Here is a 19,187-nt window from a genome sequence, read left to right on the forward strand (position 1 = left end):
TCATCTTTAGCATCCTGATTGTTGTTTTTAAGGTGGTATATTCCACATTCAGTACTGTGCATCTTTGAGCCTGAGAGTGAAATGCCACTTTATGATCTGGGCTAGAGGTGCTTTCTGCATTTACCAGCTGATTGACTGCATTCTGGCTAGAAAAATTATGATTTAATGCCATGGGAAGGAAAGTTGGCTGATGACATTAGGAGTTTCCTAATACATCTCTTACGCTAATGTAAACATCTTGCAAGAGAAGTGGAAGGGCATGGCTCCTTAGAGACATTTAAGCTAGACTGAATAAAGGGCGAGGGGTGTCTGTTAGGAAATGTTGCTGCACTGAAATGGGCTGGACTGACTGACAGGTCTTTTCCATCTTAAACTGGAGTTGCACTGGAAATTATGCTTATGAAATGTTTCTGCGTAGGCAGTTTGGGGTGTCAAAATTCAGAAGCTGGGAGGCATTGGACCAAACCATCGTCCGCAGATCGTCAACGATAACTAAAAATATAACTTTGGCTGGAGTTGCAGAAAACGCTTCCTTTTGTATTGCATAAACCAAAAAAATGCTCTCGGGAAAGCTGCTGCATGGCAGGAAAGAGAAACCGGCTGTCCTGAAGATGGCAGTGATGCTCTTCTCAAATGGTCCATATTTACTGGCTGAATGCCACTGTTCTTTGAGAGCGACTGTCCCACCCACAAACTCTCCCTTCTATAAATTACTGCAATATTACTTTTCCCTTCAAAGACTCAGTGATCCATTGCTCTCTTTATTTCTCCCCTCATTTCGACACATTAACGCAACTTGCTTCATGTTCTGGCTTTGCAAATGAGGAACAATTGATACTGCGGCGTAATTGCGTGTCTGCTTTCAAGGAGGGAACTTGTTTAATAAACGAACGGCCCCAAACCCCGAAGTTGTGCCTCTGCCGATCTGCAAGTCTCTAAAGAATTTTGAAATATGCTGTTAATCAAAAGCTAATTAAATGTTTTAGTTAGTTTTTACGGGGTGGGTTTGGTTATGCAAGGCGCTGTCTAGGTCTTTGTGGCATGGGAAGCTGTTGCTCGCGGAGCAGAGCAGGTAGAGCAGAGCAGTAGGGTTTCAGTCAGTCACATTGCTGAAGGACCTTCAGCCTCGAAGACATCATCATCTTCAGTATCTCTCCCCTTTCACTTCTAGCAGAGAGAGCACTGTCTCAGCAGCAAGGCTTTGGGGATGATGGTGATTGCAGGGGCAGCATCAGCTGCTTTCATCCAGCTGAACGAACGGCTACTCTGTGCTTAGCAAACTCACGGCCCCTTCCCACGCTTTGGATTCGTATTTCCTCTATCGGGGCTGAGCCCTGGTCTCTGCAGCCCCAAGCTGCTCCCTGGTGCAGAGATGGCTTATCTGAGGCTCGGATCTGGAAACCCTTAAAAGGTAGATCTGATGGGAGACCAAGCCCACCCCATCCGCACCAGGGATAGATCTCTTCTGGAGTCTGGAGGAGCTGGAGATCAGACCATGGGAAATTTCTGTGGTCTGAACCTCGATCAGCATTTACGGCTATTGCTATGAAGAGTGCTCTGTGTGTGTCTGTGTGTGTGTAGATATTATATATCTTTTAAATGGCCTACTGTATCACTACTGTAAACGCTATAAGTTTACAATAAAACCTCTGTTGCAGGTAAGGAAGGAGCTGATGTTGTGCACTGCAGTGATTTCTTCAGCCTGCTGCATCTCTCCCCCACCCCTGGGCTAGGACTTTGACTGCATTCTTTCCCAAAACTGTTTCGGGTTTTGTCTTTTTTTTTTTTTTTTTTTTTTTTTAAGTAATGTCAATAACAACAGATGCAGCTTGAGACTGCATCCAATGCAGAGAAGTTTCTGGGGTCTGATTAGCCCGAGGTTAGGAATATCCCACACTCGACTTCTCTTGTAAAGGAAGAGCTTGGCTCTCTAAATCCTCGCAGCGTTTTTGGGTCTGAGCAAGCGGCCGAGGGCTGGGCTGAGCCACCCGGGGAGCGGCTCTGAGGGGCTGTGTAAGGGGATCGGAATTTGGTCAGTCTGTGCCGCTTCCTCTTCAGCAAGGCGTTGGAGATGGAGGAGGGCTGCCTGGAGCTGAGTGCTGGGCTGGTTTTTGGGGACCTGCCGGAGGAGTGGCAGCGGGTAGCAGGGACGCTGAGCACCGCTTCAGGTGCAGCCTGATGCTTTGATAAAACAAGAAATGTGTGAGCATCAAGGAGCGGGGCTCTGGAGCCCAAATGACATCTGTGTGACTGAGTCGCTGATGAGATTTGGGGCACCCTTTAAAAGCTGATTTTTGTGCAAGGATAACGTGTATGCTGACAAGCTCGGGGTGGGCTGTAAATGGGGAAAGTAGACAAACTTGCATTACAGAAATTTCTGGGGATGCTAATTGAATTGCATCCGGAGGCAGAATCTTCCTTTTTTTCTTCAGGAGTGATTCAGCCACTCAGCAGTCCTGTCACCTCTTCTAACTAACAGCCCATTGCCAGAAATGCCTGTTCTTCAGCAGGCAAACAGCATCAGTGCTCGCTGAACCTCAGGTTTCAAGCACAGTCTTTGGATTTAGGCCAGAAGAAAGGGCTGGTAACTCTTTAGTAGCATCATTGGAAGATTATCACCTATCAGGACTCAGAACAAATGCTGCTTCCAATCCCATCCCATCAGTGTCTATTAGCACTGCTGGCCATTAGGTGCCATCTTGCTGTGGATGAGCATTCCAGGAAAATGCACAAAACTAATTTGAATTTTTTGCAGAGGGGTTCACAGAGCAAACAGCATTGCCAAACGGGCTGCTCAGGATTAGTGTTGCTAAACTTGCCAAGTCCCACAGGAATCAATCGCCTCCCACTTTTTTCTTCTGACATCTGCATGCAACCACTAGTGAAACTTGTTAGGCGGTCTCAGTCCTAGCACAGCCGCTGCAATGATTGCAAATCCTGTTCCATGGTCTGTACCAAAGACAGATCATCGCTCCCAGCATGCTGGCTCATGAGTGGATGTGCCCAGGTCCTTCTGGCTGACACCACTGGTTTGGAGATAGTGGTGCTTCATGGTGGCATTGTCGAAATTAGCTGATGCTGCCATTGCGTCTGTTGGTCATGGCGCTGACTGGTCTGCCTTGGAGTGCTTGTGCTTTCCATGCTTTGATCGACTCCATGGGCTTGGCAGATCCCAGAGAAACCTGTCTGCTCCTGTTCTCCTCTAGTTCAGCCATGGCTCAGCAGGGCCCCAAAAGGAGCCCGAACAGGCACACCGACTGGTCATCTCTGCTGAGGCTCGCCTGCTCCCTGTGTCAGTGCTGGCTGACCTAGATGGTTGGGCTATTTCTGTATGTCCTCCTTGCACAAAGAACAGACTCACGCTTGGCGAGACTATGGCTACAGGGCAGATCTGGCACAGCCTGCAGCACATAGGTGGCTCTCACTGGTACAAAAGGCTGCCATGTGTCGCTGGACCAGCGCCAGCTGCCCCAGTGCATCTGTTCTGGCTCCCGCCCTGTGTGCCACTTTCCCGTGGCATTCCTCAACTTACACCTTCTCCAGGGGATTGGTGGGCCCGAGCCCATAACACCCAAAAAATCACTAGGTGCTGGGGACAGACATTTGGGGCTGACCATTTGGTGGCCCCTTTGGTGACCTGCTATAGCAAAATAAAACACATTTGGGCAGGAGGTGAAATGTTCTTGTGTTGAGGTTGAGGATCTGAGGACCACCATCAACCTTCCTGGCTGTAAGAAGCATCTTTTGGCCCTCCTTTGTCTAAGACTTGCCCAAACCCAGCTGCTTCCACAACAAACCACTCCATGCATTCCTGCCTCAGCAGGCTGAAAGCAGAAGGGACGGTAACCTGGGTACATATAGCTACGTATGTAGTGAGACATTTGTATTAAAGGACCCAATCAAGGTTGGAGAGCTATTGCTTTGGCCATTACGAAGTGGGCAGTGAAAATAAGTTTCCCAAAAAAGAAACAATTAATGGATCCAACGCTATATGGAGGAAAGAGAAGTAAAGCAGTCAGCACATAATAATTAAAGTTTCAGTGAATTGAATAGATCATATTGTATATCAGTAAGTACTGTGGTCTTTACTTATTTTTTTTATACAGTTTATCTGTAAAAGTGTTTGAGCTTGGGTCTCTTGTGGTGGGAAGCTGTTTTCTCATACGCTAAAAAAAAATCACTTTAACAGATAGTTTGCAGTGTCTAATTTGTGTGTATATATACATATGTATAATGTATATATTATATAAATAAAAAACAGATGTTTGTAATGGACAAACTATTAATTGCAGCTCCTGGGGAAAAAAAAAAACAGACGTAGCTGTAGTTAATGGTTTGCCTGTAACAAAACATCTGATTTTATATAATAATATATTTCTATAATTTGTGTAGAAAATCAAACGTTTGTAGCAAGCAAAGTATAAGTTACAATTGCTTTTCTAGGAAGTTAGGAGCTACTAAGCTCGCTCAGACCTGCGAGCCTTCTAGCCCAGGATTTTGACAATGACCAGAAAGGGGCGGACTGAGGGTGTTCCAAGAAACCCTGCAACAAGCAGTTAGGTTATCCCTTATCTCAGAAAAGTTTCCATTCCTCCACTTCTCTCTGTAATTAGAGGTTAGCTAATGCCTCAAATCATGAGAGTTTACATCTTTCCTGAGACTTCATTTCAAAAATAACTTTAAATATTTACTGCTGTAACTCTGGTCATGCTCATTACTCATCAAAATGTCTAATCATGGTTGGCGTCTTGCCAAGGTTTTGTTATCTTTCAGCTTCATCCCATTTTCCTGCTGCATGATGATCTAAAGATGGGTGAGAGCAGTGATCTGTAGAATGACCAAATAAAGAATGGTAAGAGTTTGGGAAAATTACCAGAAAGCAACAAAGTTTTGCTATATATAGTGTTTCCATTTCGTGTCCCTTACTGTGGCAGAACCAAAAAAACACAACCCCAGGCTTTGACGCCACATTTTGGGATCGTTTTCCGCCCTGGTAACTCTGTGTTGATGGCAAGCCCAAGGCATGCTGCACAGAACCGGCCCCTCCTGACGGGAGCTGCGGTGTGCTGCTGGCTCAGAACCATCTCACGTGCCGGGGTCCACGACCTGCGCTGGACCAGCCCCCCTCATCCTTTTCACGCACTAAGGGTGGGTCTCAAGGGCAGAGCTGCAAGTATTGCCCCACAGGGAGCAGGCACGAGGACCACCGATGACCCAGGCATGGAGATACTTGGGGATGTGGGATTTTGGAGAGCGTGGGCACAGCCTGCTGGGGAACTTGTGCCATCTGAGGCAGGTAAGTCATGCCAGCGTGGAGGCAGATGTGACTCTGGTGAGTGACTTAGCCACGTTTGCCATAGAGGTGAAGCAGAGTCAGACACGGGGGCCAGCTTTGTGGAGATGGACAGTGGGCTGGACACATCCAGTGCGCCTGGGGATATGGGATTTATCTGTGTGCATGCCTCCAGCAGTTGCTTTTCTGGTAACTCTGTAGCCAAATGTCATGCTAGTGCTGATACATGGTACCAAAGAAGCCCAGGGCCATGTCTGTTTTCCTTGTGAGCCATGGGCTGTGAGCCTACGTAATGGGTATCTGAGAGTAGCCTCATTAAAGGGTCAAGGTATGAAGCGATGGTGGTTCACGTGCAAGAGTGAAACTGTAGCTGGCAACTCCTTAGAGCACAGAGCTTTTCTGAGACACCTTGGTCCCTCTGGGATTAGCCTTGTGGGGTCCAGACAGGTCTCTCTGCCAGGCATGCTGTTACTTAGATGAAAGCAAGGCACTGGGGAAATGAAACAGGGTTCTGGTGGGATGATAACCTTGTCACAGACTCCCTGTTTGGAGTTAGTGATGGATGAGATCCTGCTGATAAACTATGTGCCGTGATATTATCAGGATGGGTCTTGGTGTTAAAAGCTGGTTTGATGTAGCAGACTTTGGTTTCCTTCTCACTCCTATCACAGTGATAAGACAGTCATGTTTATCTGGGATAAATACACTGCTGTATTCCACAGCCTGGCTTTTTTTCCCTCATTTGCATTAATAGCAGGCATTATTATAAATGTATTATTGTGTTCAGGAGGGAATTGTGAAATTGGCAGTTGAGGGGCTCCCTTGCAAAAGGAAGACAGCTTCTTCTCAGGCTGAGTGAATATTTAATCTTGGATCCATCCTTTCCCATATCTCCCTCTATGGTCAAAGCTGCTGAATGTCACAACTCGGGCTGGACAGACCAGAGAGGGGTTGTGGTGAGTTTGGAATTCCCTCAGGCTAAATTAAGGTGAAACGACATCAAACACGATCAGTTGAACATTTTAGTCATGGCAGAAGCAGCCTGAACTTGGAAGGTGTAACATTAGGTGGCGGGGTTTCTGTCACGACCCAGACTGGACAGACCAGGGAGTCGTTTAATTCGAAATTCCCTCAGGCTAAATTAAGGTGAAATGACACCAAACGATCAGTTAAAGATTTTATTCATGACAGAAGCAAACTGAACTGGGGAGGCGTGGTAGTAGGTGGCAGGGTTTCTCACAACAGGAATTGGCATAAGACTACTTCTGTAAACTGTGTAACCATATACATCAATTCAGGGAATAAGGAGATCCCTCCTGTTTAGTCAGGAGGTTCAGAGCAGACCCCCTTGCTTTCCAGACTCCTCCTCAGAGAAGGGTCTAAGGGCAGCTGGATCCACTCTTAGTCTCAGACTTGGTCAGCCGTTTATATCTTGAAACGGATGAGGTGTAGGGATTGTGGAAAAGGAAAAGGAAAGAGAGAAGAAGACAGAGAAAGGAAGAGAGAAAGATTTCACCGGTCCTGGGTCCAGCGTTGGTTCAGTCAGCCGAGGTGTCCAGTCAGCTGAGGGGTCCGGCGCGCCCGGGGCTTCAGTCTGTGTCCTTTTATCATCCTTGCCCCTCCTTCGGGCGGGCACTCAAACTCCTCAGGTTAATGAGCAGTTGTTTGTGGAGTAACTTCTCCTTCCCTGCAGCCACGGCCATTGTTTGATCTTTGTATCAGAACAGCTTATCAGACCAGTGAGCTGCACACCCTCCAGCACGGCCTCCCCCTCCTGTTGCTGATGCCTGAGCTGATGGGCTTTTCACCTGGGTTCCTTGCTGTGCAGGGTTTGTCTTTAAGCAGAACTTGCCCCACCACAATGTTTGAGACATTAACTCTTTCAGTGTCTCACAGTTTCCCACCACAGGAATTGGCATGGAGCTACCTCAGTAAACTGTGTAACCCGTGGTAACCATATACATCAGTTCAGGGAATGAGGAGATCCCTCCCGCTGGGTCACGATGTTCAGAGCAGACCCCCTTGCTTTCCAGACTCCTCCTCAGAGAAGAGCCTAGGGGCGGCTGGGTCCGCTCCTCGTCCCGGACTTGGTCAACGGTTTTATGTCTAAAGGCACGAGGTGTGGGGATTATGGAAAAAGAGGAAGAGAGGAGAGAGAGAAAGAAAAGAGGAAAGAGAAAGATTTCACCAGCCTGGGTGCAGCGTTGGCCCAGCCAGCCTAGAGGTCCAGGTCCGGTGGGCGCGCGCGGGGCCCCTCGTGTCCGTGTCTCTCTCGGCCCGGTTCCCGCCTTTCCTCGCGTCAGTCTCGCCCCTCTTGCTCTTCTGCACACGGCCCGTAAGGACTTACGTAACCCTCCATCCTGGCGCCATTTTGGGAGGGGGGGTGTTGTCCCGAAGGGTCCCTGGGGCGGCCGTGAGCCCCTGCCTCAAATAACCTTTGTATGAGCCGTGGCCATACGCGGTGAGCTGCCCCGCTCGGCGCGTCAGAACAGGGAACGGCTCAGCCGCCGGCACCGCACGCTCTGCCCGCCCTGCTGCTGACAGGCTTCGGCTTCTCACCTGTGGTCGCTGCTGTGCAGGGTTCGTTGTTAGGCAGAACTTGCCCCACCACAGTGTTTGAGGCATTTACTCTTTCAGTCTCTCACACTGACTAGAAGGGAAAACAAATTTAAACCGACTTTGAAAGTTCAGTGAATATTCAGTAAATAACCTATTCCCTATGGAGGAGGCCTTGCATTTGCTGGAAAAATTCATAGGCGCTTTCCTGTGTCGATAGGTGGATCTTCAGAAAGCAAAGCATCTTTCTAAAAATCTACTAACAATATTGGTGTGTTTATTTGTATTTAAGGACAAATCAAGGTACCTCAGGACCTTTGATTTAAAGATCAAGCCCTCATAGAGCTAGAAGCTGTAGAAAGAACTAAGAAGTAGGAGAGTTGCTGCTCTGGTGGTCAGATCGACATGATTAGTGGTTACGTGTTGGGATGCAACATGGAATGGAAGAGACAAACGAAGTGGAAGAACTGACTAGTCATAAAATAAAGTTTTTCAGAAAATGCAATATCCTAGTTTACCTAGCTGTTGTCTTCTGGACATGACTTAGTGGTCCCTGGGTGAAAGAGGCATTGTGGCATGATTTAAAGTAGGGCAATGTGGCCAGGTAGCAAGTTTTGACGGGAAGTTTGCCAAAAAGTGGGAAAAAGCTGTGTGACTCAAAACAGTTGAGTCTTACAGCTCCCAGCAGTGAGGAATGATCTCCTGGATGCCTTGTGACCTTCTGGACTGCCTCCTCAAAGACCTTGAAGGTAAAGGCAGACGCCTCAGGTCAGCGCTGGAGGGGATGCTCAAGAGTGAAGCTGAGGCTGTTGAGGGTGGGTTTTTTATCCCATCTCAACCATTGCTTAAGATCACACTTGTTCTTCAGGCTTCGGTTATTGCTCTAGCAGGCAATTTATCTAAATGAGCAAATAGCACCATGCTCTTTTCCTTCAGCTACAGCTGATTCAGATCCTATTAGTGTCTCCCACTACTTGAAATTGCTCTTTGTCGGATTCATTGCTTGGTGCTTTCCTGCACGCAAGCGTAGGGGCTGATGCAGTTGAAGTACAAGACTTTGGCCTCCATCCCCAGTGTTCCTGACAGAGAGGCTGAGGTTGCACATAAACCCGTCCTCATGCATTTAGATGTCTTCATCAGCAGAGAGCACCGTTTGGGAAAGAGACATTTAAAAATCTCTTTGTTGGGTTTATAGGTTCTTTAAAGCCACTTAGTCATTTGATAGCAGGTTAAAATTAGTCCATACAAGATGAGGCATCAACACAGTCTTTTCCCAAAGCTCCTTATTAGCATTGATTTTTCAGTCAGGAGAAGAGTCGAGTGGTAGAAGATTAAATTAATGATACTGCGGTTTGTACGGTTTGCCTGGAAATGCCTGGCATCTTGTGCAGCAACTTTATCACGTGGTTTTCCATGATACAAAACCTGAAGATTCAGCAACAAGAACACAAAAAGGTCACTCCCATTTTTAGAGTGTTATTTTGACTGGGATGAAAACCACTTTTTCCCTCTGTCTTTTGTTTCACTAATAGTCGGTGGTTGACATGCCATGACCTTTGTTATTCAGAACTTCATTTAGATAATTTCCTGGTGATTGTGGTCGTTGAATTCATGAGTGTACTTAGAAATAGTACATTGATTCTTTCAGAAAAATCCAGTAAGAATTGTAGTTTTTGTTGTTTATTTTTTTTAAAAGCCATGTGTGAGTGAATGCTCTGCAAAATAGTGTGCTGGAAGGATGGGATGTATTCCTAGTCCTTGTGTCTCACTGCTTGGCTGTTGCAGACAAAAGGGCTTATGCAACATCTCTTGAAATTAATGGGACTTTTTCCCCTGGCATCAGTGGGCAGCGGGGCGGTGTGATGGGAGGAAGCAGCCTGGCTGAGGCCCTGTACTCCTCATGCTCTTGGACAGACAAGGATCCATGTGTTGGCACCCTTCAGTATATGCTGGAAGGAATTAGTTGTTAAAGAGATGAAGATAAAAGGGTCTAGAGGGTAAGGAGCTCCTCCAAGCACTTTAATTTCTGACAAGTCTTTTTGTCTTGGGCTAGTCAGACCTACCTTGAATGATGCCGAAGCAGGAGTCTCATCTAAGCTCTATTGATAGAGAGTGAAAAGAGACAGGTGTATGTCCAGCTTGATTCATCCTGTCCTAACATCATTAGATAGACAAGATTAACATATTTCTGCAGGTATCTCTCTCTCCCTGAGACTACAGGGAGAACCTAGGTGGCTACGTTTATTTCTTAGATAAGTCAGGTTGTGTGAGATCAATCCTGTTTTTTATTGCTGCCTTTTTCTGAAGGGCCACACTTGAATCAGCACAGGTGTATAGTATATATTCATGGCACGGACACTTGAGTTGTAAGGTGTCTGTAAGACCTAGGAGGTCACAAAAGTCTGGCGCAAATATACCTTGGCATTTTCCATTTTTTTTTCTCTACTTTGGAAGCAGCAGGGACTGGGTAGCCTGAAGTAGGTGTACCAGTGACGTTAGGTGATTGGACCATAGACCTTTTTTGAGAAAAATCTGCAGACTGGCTTTTTTTGCACCAGTGATATCACCAGAACTGTACTCTTGTGCAAAGCTGTGATTTACAGACTTCTTAAATGAGAAACAATGATGACAAAAAATCAATCATGAGCTTTGTCTGACAACTGACCAGTCACCAGCACTCTCCATAGACATTGCCAAATACCTGGTGATAAGTGAAAAGTCCTTTTTTGGTTGGTTTGTTTTTCCTTGAAGCATTTCACAGACCCATTTCCAGTTCCTTGCAGCCTATCACTGGTCAGTCTGTACCTTACAGGCTGCAAACCACTGGTTAGGATATTTGGGAATTGGACCTATGCATCCCATGGGAGGAGGCTCTCAGAGCTTATGGAAGAACTGATGAGGTGACTTCTTTGAAGGAGCAGACCTGAAGGTGACCATGGAGGGGCTGCAGTAAGGAACCAACTCTGTTTATTAACTGCCAGTGGGGCAATGGTGCGCTGAACCCAATGCGGTGGTGGCCTCTCTGGAGAGATGGGGACAGCAGCTAAGGTGAATTACAAGCAAGGATGGACTGGAAATAATGACTGCATCTCCCCTTCTACTTATTTGTCTCCAGGCTCTCCCTTAGAGTGATTATGCAAGTTTCCAAGCCCAAATTTTGCCTTGTGGGGAAAAAATGGGTTCCAAGTATTTTTTATTGGGATGCTAACATGCCAGGCTGGGGTCTTTGAGGAAGATGTGACCACCTGTTTCTGCAGCTTCATTAGCTCTCCTTCTGCCTCTCCCCAAAACCATGTGTTCGAGCACTACAGGAACATCATATCATCGAGGCTGCAGCAGCCAGTTACTTTATCCTATTTGATGCCATCATTTCATAAATCAGATCAGAAAACGGCACTGGGTCATCCTGTCCTAACTGAAGTGATTAAGTAGATCTGTGCTATTAACTGCAGTTATCTTCTGAAAATGTCAGACTGCCTGCCAAGATCTTGCCCTGAGTTAAATAAGCATCTGCTGGCTGAGGATTCAGACTCCGGAGTGGAGGCAATCGTACGTAACTGCAAAATGAAAACCCACAGATTGAGTAGCCCCCTTGGACCACCGGGTCCTGCATCATGCTGCTCCTCAGCGTTGTGGTCCTACGCAGAAAACTCACGTGCCCAGCAGTTTTGTCCCAGCTTTATGGGTTCTGTCCAGCTGACATATCATGTAGCTGACAGTTGTTTCTCTGGAGGCGGGGGGGAAGAAGTTCTGAGGAAATTAAGTATTATTTGAGAAAGACAGGAGTTTTCTGTGTGTTCACGGTATTAATTCAGTGGCTCCCCCAGACATCTGGCAAATATTGTGGCTGTGTCTGAGAGATTTTGGAGAAGAAGCCTTGGCACTGACATTAAATGCAGCACAAGAAACACGAGAGGAGAAGAAATTGCTGCTTTAAGGAGGGAGAACGTTTGCAGCATTGCAAAATGGCACAGGGAGCTTTTACTGCAGGCTGAGATGGGATTAACATCCCTGCAGCAGTGTTTTCAACTACCTCCTGGTTGTCTGGAGGTCGTTGAGGAGCTACACCCCCCGCCGCGGCGGCAGTGCTGGCCTTTAGCATTCTTCATCCGCAAATGGATGCTGGCTCACATGTCGGCTCTTTAATAGTTCCCTTTAGGATCTCAGGGCATAAAGCATTAGGAAACTTGCAGTGTTGTAATAAAAGTCACTGGGGATGTTTGGTAAAACAAAGTATTAGAGGTTTTCTTCTGCATAAGTAGTCTGTGTAGATATATACGTGTGTGTGTATATATATATGTATACACACACACGTTTGCTTCAGGTTAAGTGCATAGACAGCAAGTCAGGGCTTACCACCCTTTCCTAGGTTAGGGAAAGACCACTAATGTTCCTAACACATGAAAAGACAATTGATAGTGAATTTTGTGTATTGGTTTTTATTGTTTTCTTAGGATCGCTTTGCAGCCATATGAGGACACTGCGGAAGTGTAAATGAAGAGTCTTTACAACAGAAATGCCTTTTACACTGGCAGTGGGAAGGCAGGACTCCCAGTTTTTATTTTTCTTGGACTTTTAAATGTTATCTTGCCTATTTCACTAAACCTTTCTGGACCTCTGCTTAACTTTGTTGCTACAATGGGAATTCCTCTGGTGCTGGGAGGCTGCAGGAAGCAGACCAGACTGGTGGGACAGTAGGAGAAGGACGATTTGTGTTGTTTGGCCAGTGGCGGTGTCGTAGCCTGTCACTGTCCCAGGACGTTTGCTATATTTACCATTAGCTTTGCTTCCAGTGGAAGGATTCAAAATTGTGGGTATTTGGAAGAGTGTGTTCACTTGCAGGCAGTTAAAGAAATGGCATAAGGTCATTGTCACTCAATTCCTGAACTTGATTTAATGTCAGGGTTCAGCCAGGTTTGCTGGGTTCAACTTCTTGTTTATAAGGGTGTCTGCCTTAGCGAAGAAAGAGCATCTCTAGGAGCATAACAGCAAGAGCGTCTCAGCTTTAGAAGAACAATTGACCTTGGGACCTGGGAAAGATGGGGATGGTAGCTCTTCCAGTCCATCTTGTGCTAAGGGCAGGGGTCTCTCACACAAGTCCTACAGGATTAACCCATCTCTCCAGGCAAGGATTTTCCATTTGTGAAGGTAACAGTACTGAGCTGTGCAGGACACATTTCTTTCCTGCTACTTCAGTGCTGTGCTGGGAGAATTGGCCCTTTGTGGGCTGGTGTCAGTGGCTATAGGCATTTCCCCTCTCGACATGCTGCAGCCATATGGACACAAGGACACACGCCGTTTTCACAGCTGGTGGTTTTGCTGCAGCTGACTTTTTTTCCCTTTAAAGTTTTGATTGCCTGAGATAATACTCAGGCTCAGAAGCAGGGTGGCAGTGATGTTCCCTTGCTTGTTGGCCATAAGAATTTATTTGCTTTTTTATCACCCACCCTTGTAATACCTTAAACGCAAGGTCAGGACAAGAAAAGATTAAAAAGCCTATTTTATAGGCTCATGTAAATACCAATGCCATCAACAGCATTATCCCGGCAGGATGTTAGACCTCAAATTCTTATATAAGGTTTTAAAATAAATTCCCCAAATAGGACATAATTCAAAATCAGTTAATTTTCAAATTCATTTTGTTGACTATTTGCATAACTTTGTTGATATTCACAGGGTGTGAAAACTGTTGTGTCACATCCTCAGCTGCTACAAACTGGCACCATGCCACTGAAGCCAAAGGGGGAACGATAATTTCCATCAGTTGAGGTTTTTGGAATCGTGAAGTGGTGAGGAAGGGACACAAATGGTTACCCCTCATGCCCCATAATGGTGTACAACTTCTGCATGGCAGGTTTATAATTTTCTTTTGCTACTTGGCAGTTTCAGTCTAACCCCTTTTCCCCACTTCTTCCTGCCAAAAGTGAAATACAAGAAATGAGTCAGGTCTCCCTCGCTCTGGATGCATCGCGAAATTGGAAATAATGTTACTGCATTCTAGTAGTAGTTGGTGCAGATTTTTTCCATCCATGGCATATGGCTACTAATGATGGGCCTTTTCAGGCAGTTGCAGAGGGCTGTCAGTGGGATTCAAGAGTACTGAGTGTGTTAAAGAATGTAATTCACCTCCATCACGATTTGGGGTGACAGATGTTGTTTTGCAAGATATTACAAAGAACCCCAAAGTTCACTGGGAAATGGGGTCACCCTTCTTGTGTTAGGGGTTTTAACAAATAAGTGCATATATATATATATATATATATAAAAGTTGGGGTTTTTTTTCCCTCTTTTTCTGGTTTATCATGTACATATCATCTCCCCTAAAGTTCCTGGAAAAACTTATTTCTTGACCATGGAATTACTTTTAACCATGTATTTATTTCCTTAAAAACAACCACCTACCAATTATTTTTTGCTGCTTCCTCCCCTCAATTTCTTTGCTTGCCACAAACAGATTCATTCCCAGCCTCTAATATTAGTGATATCCAAGGGTAAGTCTGAGGCTGGTGCAAATTTGCCACGTTTTCACTGACTTCTCTGGGGAGAAGGAAGGGAGAACATTATGCATGAGCTGTGAGTGTCCTTTAGCCACTCATATAAGTAAAAGTGCTTTCTGTGGGCCCAGGCACTGCAGTGATGGAGCACAGATGGGGCTTGGACACGTAGGCACGGAGCAGGGAGCAATAGGGGCTCAGATACCAGGACCCTGTGCTTTACCTACAAGGCTGTATTGCACCTCACCTCAGTGACAAGTTCTCACCCCTTTCATACCAAAATAGGTGCTGTTAAAGGGAAGAGCAAAGCAGCCTCATTTGCTTCTCGCAAGCTGCCAATGTCCTGCATGTGGGACCTCCTGAGGTTGGGCAGATGATGGGGAGAGGAGATGCCCTCAGATGAGGTCAGGTAGAGGATGAGGCCAAGGGAAATCTGCTTTACTTCAGCCTCTCTCACCTGGTTGATCTGAGCCACCTCTATTTCAACTGTTTGAGGGTTTGTGACACAGTGAAATGTTGTGAGAGAGCTGGAAGCCCCCCAGGTATCTGTGGTGAGGGAAAGCTGCAGTGTTTCCATCTCCAAGCTCAGGTTGACTTGGGGACCCACCAGAGTTACAGACATGCTCAGCTTGGTTTGCATGAAGTAATGAGCTATTTTTCTGCATTCAAATCATGTGTATGTCATATGCTGTGGATGAAGAGAAGGCAGGTTGTAGTGCATTGAAGGCTATAGCCTTTTCACATGCTTTCTTCCCTCCTCCTGTCCTTCCCCCAAGCCAGGAGTCTTTTTCACTCTCCTGCCCTTAACTTGAGCTCTGTAGGACACCAGCTAAGGGAACATACGCGCTTTGTATGGTGAATTAGTGAGTTCAAATGGTCACCTTACACAGCAGAGATGCGTGGAAAAGAAAACCTGTGTCAATGTGAAACATGTGTGCGCCTGTCCAGAGGATGAGGCCTCTGATACATAAATCAGTGGCAGGGAGGTAAGGAGAGACGTGTGGGTTTGGTAACAACTGTCGGACTTATAGTGCATTTCACTCTTTTTCATCTTAGGTCTCCCAAGAAGATCATATTTTTGACTTATGTGTTTTCTCTCTGGTGCTGACCAGAGTTTAAAGCATCCAGAAAGTCAGCGTGTTCCCGTTCCATGTCGTCTTGTGATTCCCGGTGATGCTCTGTGCACACAAACACTGTCAGGATCTGCAGGGTACCTGTTTGGGGGAACGAAGGAAGGCTGCAAAAGCTGCCCGAGAGCTGTGTCTTGCCTGCCCCTTCAGGCTGGTCGGTTACTTGGAGTGTGTTGATGCTGCAGTGAGTAGGACATGAGGAAATTAAAAAACTGCTTATCTGTACTGGAAGCATTTCCAGCAAAGACATGTGAATGTGTCTCAGGGGAGGACACAGAGAATATATTGTCCTGCTCATATAAATTTCTCCTTTTAAAAAGACTCAGACTGAACTCGCAGTAGTTCTAGACGTCGGGCAGGGAGTTGTCCCATCGCAGTAAAATCTGCAGCCCACTAAGAAGCTGCCTGTCTACCTAGGTGCAGGCAGCTCTTGGGGATTGCGTTAGTGTGGGTCTGAGATCCAAAACCAGCTTTGTGACTGAGCCTGTAGTTTGCAGGATCTCCTCTTCCCTAGTGTGATTTCACATTAGTTATTGCAGCTGTAGCAGGTGTGGAGGCTGAGGAGAGCCCCAGACCAGGGGTGCTGGCCTTGCCCATGGAACCAGGCTGAGGTAGGAAGAGTTGGTCTAGGTCAGAGAGAAAATAGATGGAAAGAAGCCTGCCCATTTAGCCAGAAGACAGCAATTCCATCTGACGTTTTAGAAATGCCTCCCTTTTTACCCTTGCACTATCTGCATTAGCAGTCTCCGAGCATTGCCTTCTAGGCTGAGGGAGAGGAAAACTGTGCTGAAGCAAATTGCACCGTGTCTTCTCCCACACCACAAAGATCAAGCAGGTCCTGCCGAGACTCTGCAGTTCCTGTTTACGCCATACATGATGTTCCCAATCCCTTCAGCACTCATGGTATTTTCTGTGGCTCTTCCTCGATAACTAACTCCAACTGGCGCAGCTGAGACATCAGCAAGATGAATCCATGGAGCGCAGCCAGCTCTTGCTTTTATTTTGCACTTGTGTTGCTGATGTCAAGCCTTTGAACAAGGCCTGAGGCCCCCATTACAGCACAGGGCAGATGAATACAAGGAGGGGGTTCTTGTCTTGTGGGGACAACAAGAGTCACAAGATCTCCAGTGGGATGCCAGACTGCAAGCGTTTGTTGTGGTCCAAGCCACTGCTTATTTCCTTCAGTGACGCAAACTTGTGTCAGTCCTTTTTGGTGGTTGAGCCCGTGCAAAGGGAGATGCTAACCTCCCCGGCATTTCTCCGCTTGTACATGTGCACGTGTTTGCGCAAACCCAGAAATGACAGGCTTGATTCAAAGATGACTGGGTGGGGTTGTTTGGTCTGTGGGCTGCTGGAGGCCTGAACCAGGAGCTGTCGGGCTGGAAATCTCCGGATGAAGATCTGGAAGGCGTGTGGGGCGTGTAGCACCTCATGACGCTGAGACCAGCAGGGGCTGGGTTTTAAACTTCTCAAGCTGCAAGCAAGAGCTTCCCAGCAAAAGCTAAACATTTGCCGTAGATATCTGTAGCAGATGTGGGAAAGAAATAGCATACTCTTAACTAGCCTATGATAATAATCATACCCTCCTGCCAGTAGTGTCCAATGCAATTGTTTACAATCTGGTCAAAGCAGAGATTAGTATTCATGATTGCATGACATTGAGTTTGCCTCCTGCTCTGCAAGGAGAAAAGAAAACTCTTCATATTGAATGGTGCCTACAGCTTCAGGACCTATAAGCTCTCTGCTTGTTTGTTAAGAACAATTATTTAGTCCTCAATATCTCAGCAGCCTCTTTCCCATTTAATAACAGCACTCTTCCTCTCTGATTTTGCTGTAGTTTGTTGTATGCTTTTTAGGGGTGCACTGCCTTACTGGATGTCAATAGCTGAAAATTCACCTGCATTGCACGTGCAAAAGGATTTATCATTTCCAGAATATTCTGTAGAACTTACTATTTTCCAGGTGACACTGATCTGTCCCTTCCTGTTCCTGACATTGTACAGCTCCTTTAAAGCATCACTCTCTTCCTGTAAATAAGAGCAATTCCCACGGTGCAGGAGTAACAACCTGTACAGAAGACCTTTCTGTTTTGGAAGAAAAAAGTCCTTCTCCTCTGTGGAAATTGAAATTTTAGCAGATGTAAGTTCTTTCAAAGGAAGTTGATTTCTTTTTATTTTATAATTTTTTGCTGTCTTTCCATGTAATGGAAACTTGCCCAATGTTTTTCTCGTTTATAATGATTTCTAGATGCTACAGCAGTAATGAGATTTCCTTGGTTTTATTGTGTTTTATACAGACAAGTGCACACAAACCGAAGTTCTGAGTTGACATCCTCAGCAAGACATGGGACAATTTCAAGAGCCTGTACCTAAGCTAAAATATTTGGCTGAGATATTTGGCTCTGCCATCTGCAGCTGTGGGGCTCCTGTGCAGAAGGACTCCACGATGCTGAAGTGGATATGGCTATGTCTCAAATAGCTTTTCCAATAGGAACCTTTGCTCTTATATTTGGGAGAGAATGTTTCTACAAAGCCAAAGCACCATGTGCTTTGATTTGCCCTGATGTGAGTTGGAAAATATAAGTAGAATCAGTGAAAACATTTTTCTTGCCTGACTGATAGTTTTTCACACACACACACACACACACTTTAAAATATTGGAGGTTTACTTCTTTAAGTCTCAGATTTGATGCTTGAAAAAAAAAAAAAAATTCTTTGTCTGATTCCCAGAGGGTATAAAAAAAAGATTCTCTGCTATTATAAGTTAATTAAATTACATATCAGACTGGAGTGTTACTACAGGTGCAGAAAGCTTTTATCTGCTTTCCTAACTTCTCCAATCTTATTATCTGGCATGACAAATTTCCTACAATTGACCTAGCAGCATTCCAGCAGCTAAGTATATGGCCAGTCATTCTTCTTAGCAAAAATCGGCCAATCCTTTTTTTAACATGGAATTAATGAAGTGATGAAAATTTACATCAGCAAAGGATTTATCACAGTATTTTACACACAGCTTTACTACTGAATTAAAGACATTGAATGGTTCCATAAATACCAAACATTGTTGATAATCCAAGACTTGAAGTCTTAATTCTGCCACTTTATAGTTAAGCTGCTAGAAAATAAGCATGAAAGAGAAAGATTTTTTTCCCCTTTAGTTCAAAATATGCTTATTTTGGTGCTCCAGTAAAGAGAAATTATTACTTGAGCAAAAATTACGATCATGCTAATTGGTGATCTAAGAAATCTAGGGTTTCTAAGCAGAAGGTTTTCATTGTATGCAACAAAAAGATACTCTGGTATCCCCAAAGCTTTCACTTTATATCTTCTATACAGAGTAGTCAAGTGTCAAATGCCAATATGCATAAAGTCAAATGGGCCAACGAGTACTCCTCTTGTCTTCTTCACTGACCCTGAAGTCTTTATTTCACTTTAATGAGTGGAAGCCAGAAGTAATTCATATGGCCTGACACCTGGCTGATCATCTATAGCTTAAATGAGACCTTGAAGAACATGAGTATCCAGAAGGAAAGAACCTGTGTGGTCACTGCGAACCTACCCAGGAAAACTTGACAGTCCCAGAAATAGCATTCATAAAATATATACTCAGCAATTATTAATTTTTTCAACTGAATAGGTGGGTGCTGTGGGCTGTTGCTATTGCACACTATTCCCAATTCTTTCCTACTGTGTTTGAAAACACACCTGGGTT

Source organism: Aquila chrysaetos, chromosome 4 (genome assembly GCF_900496995.4).
Source record: "Aquila chrysaetos chrysaetos chromosome 4, bAquChr1.4, whole genome shotgun sequence".
NCBI lineage: Eukaryota > Metazoa > Chordata > Aves > Accipitriformes > Accipitridae > Aquila > Aquila chrysaetos.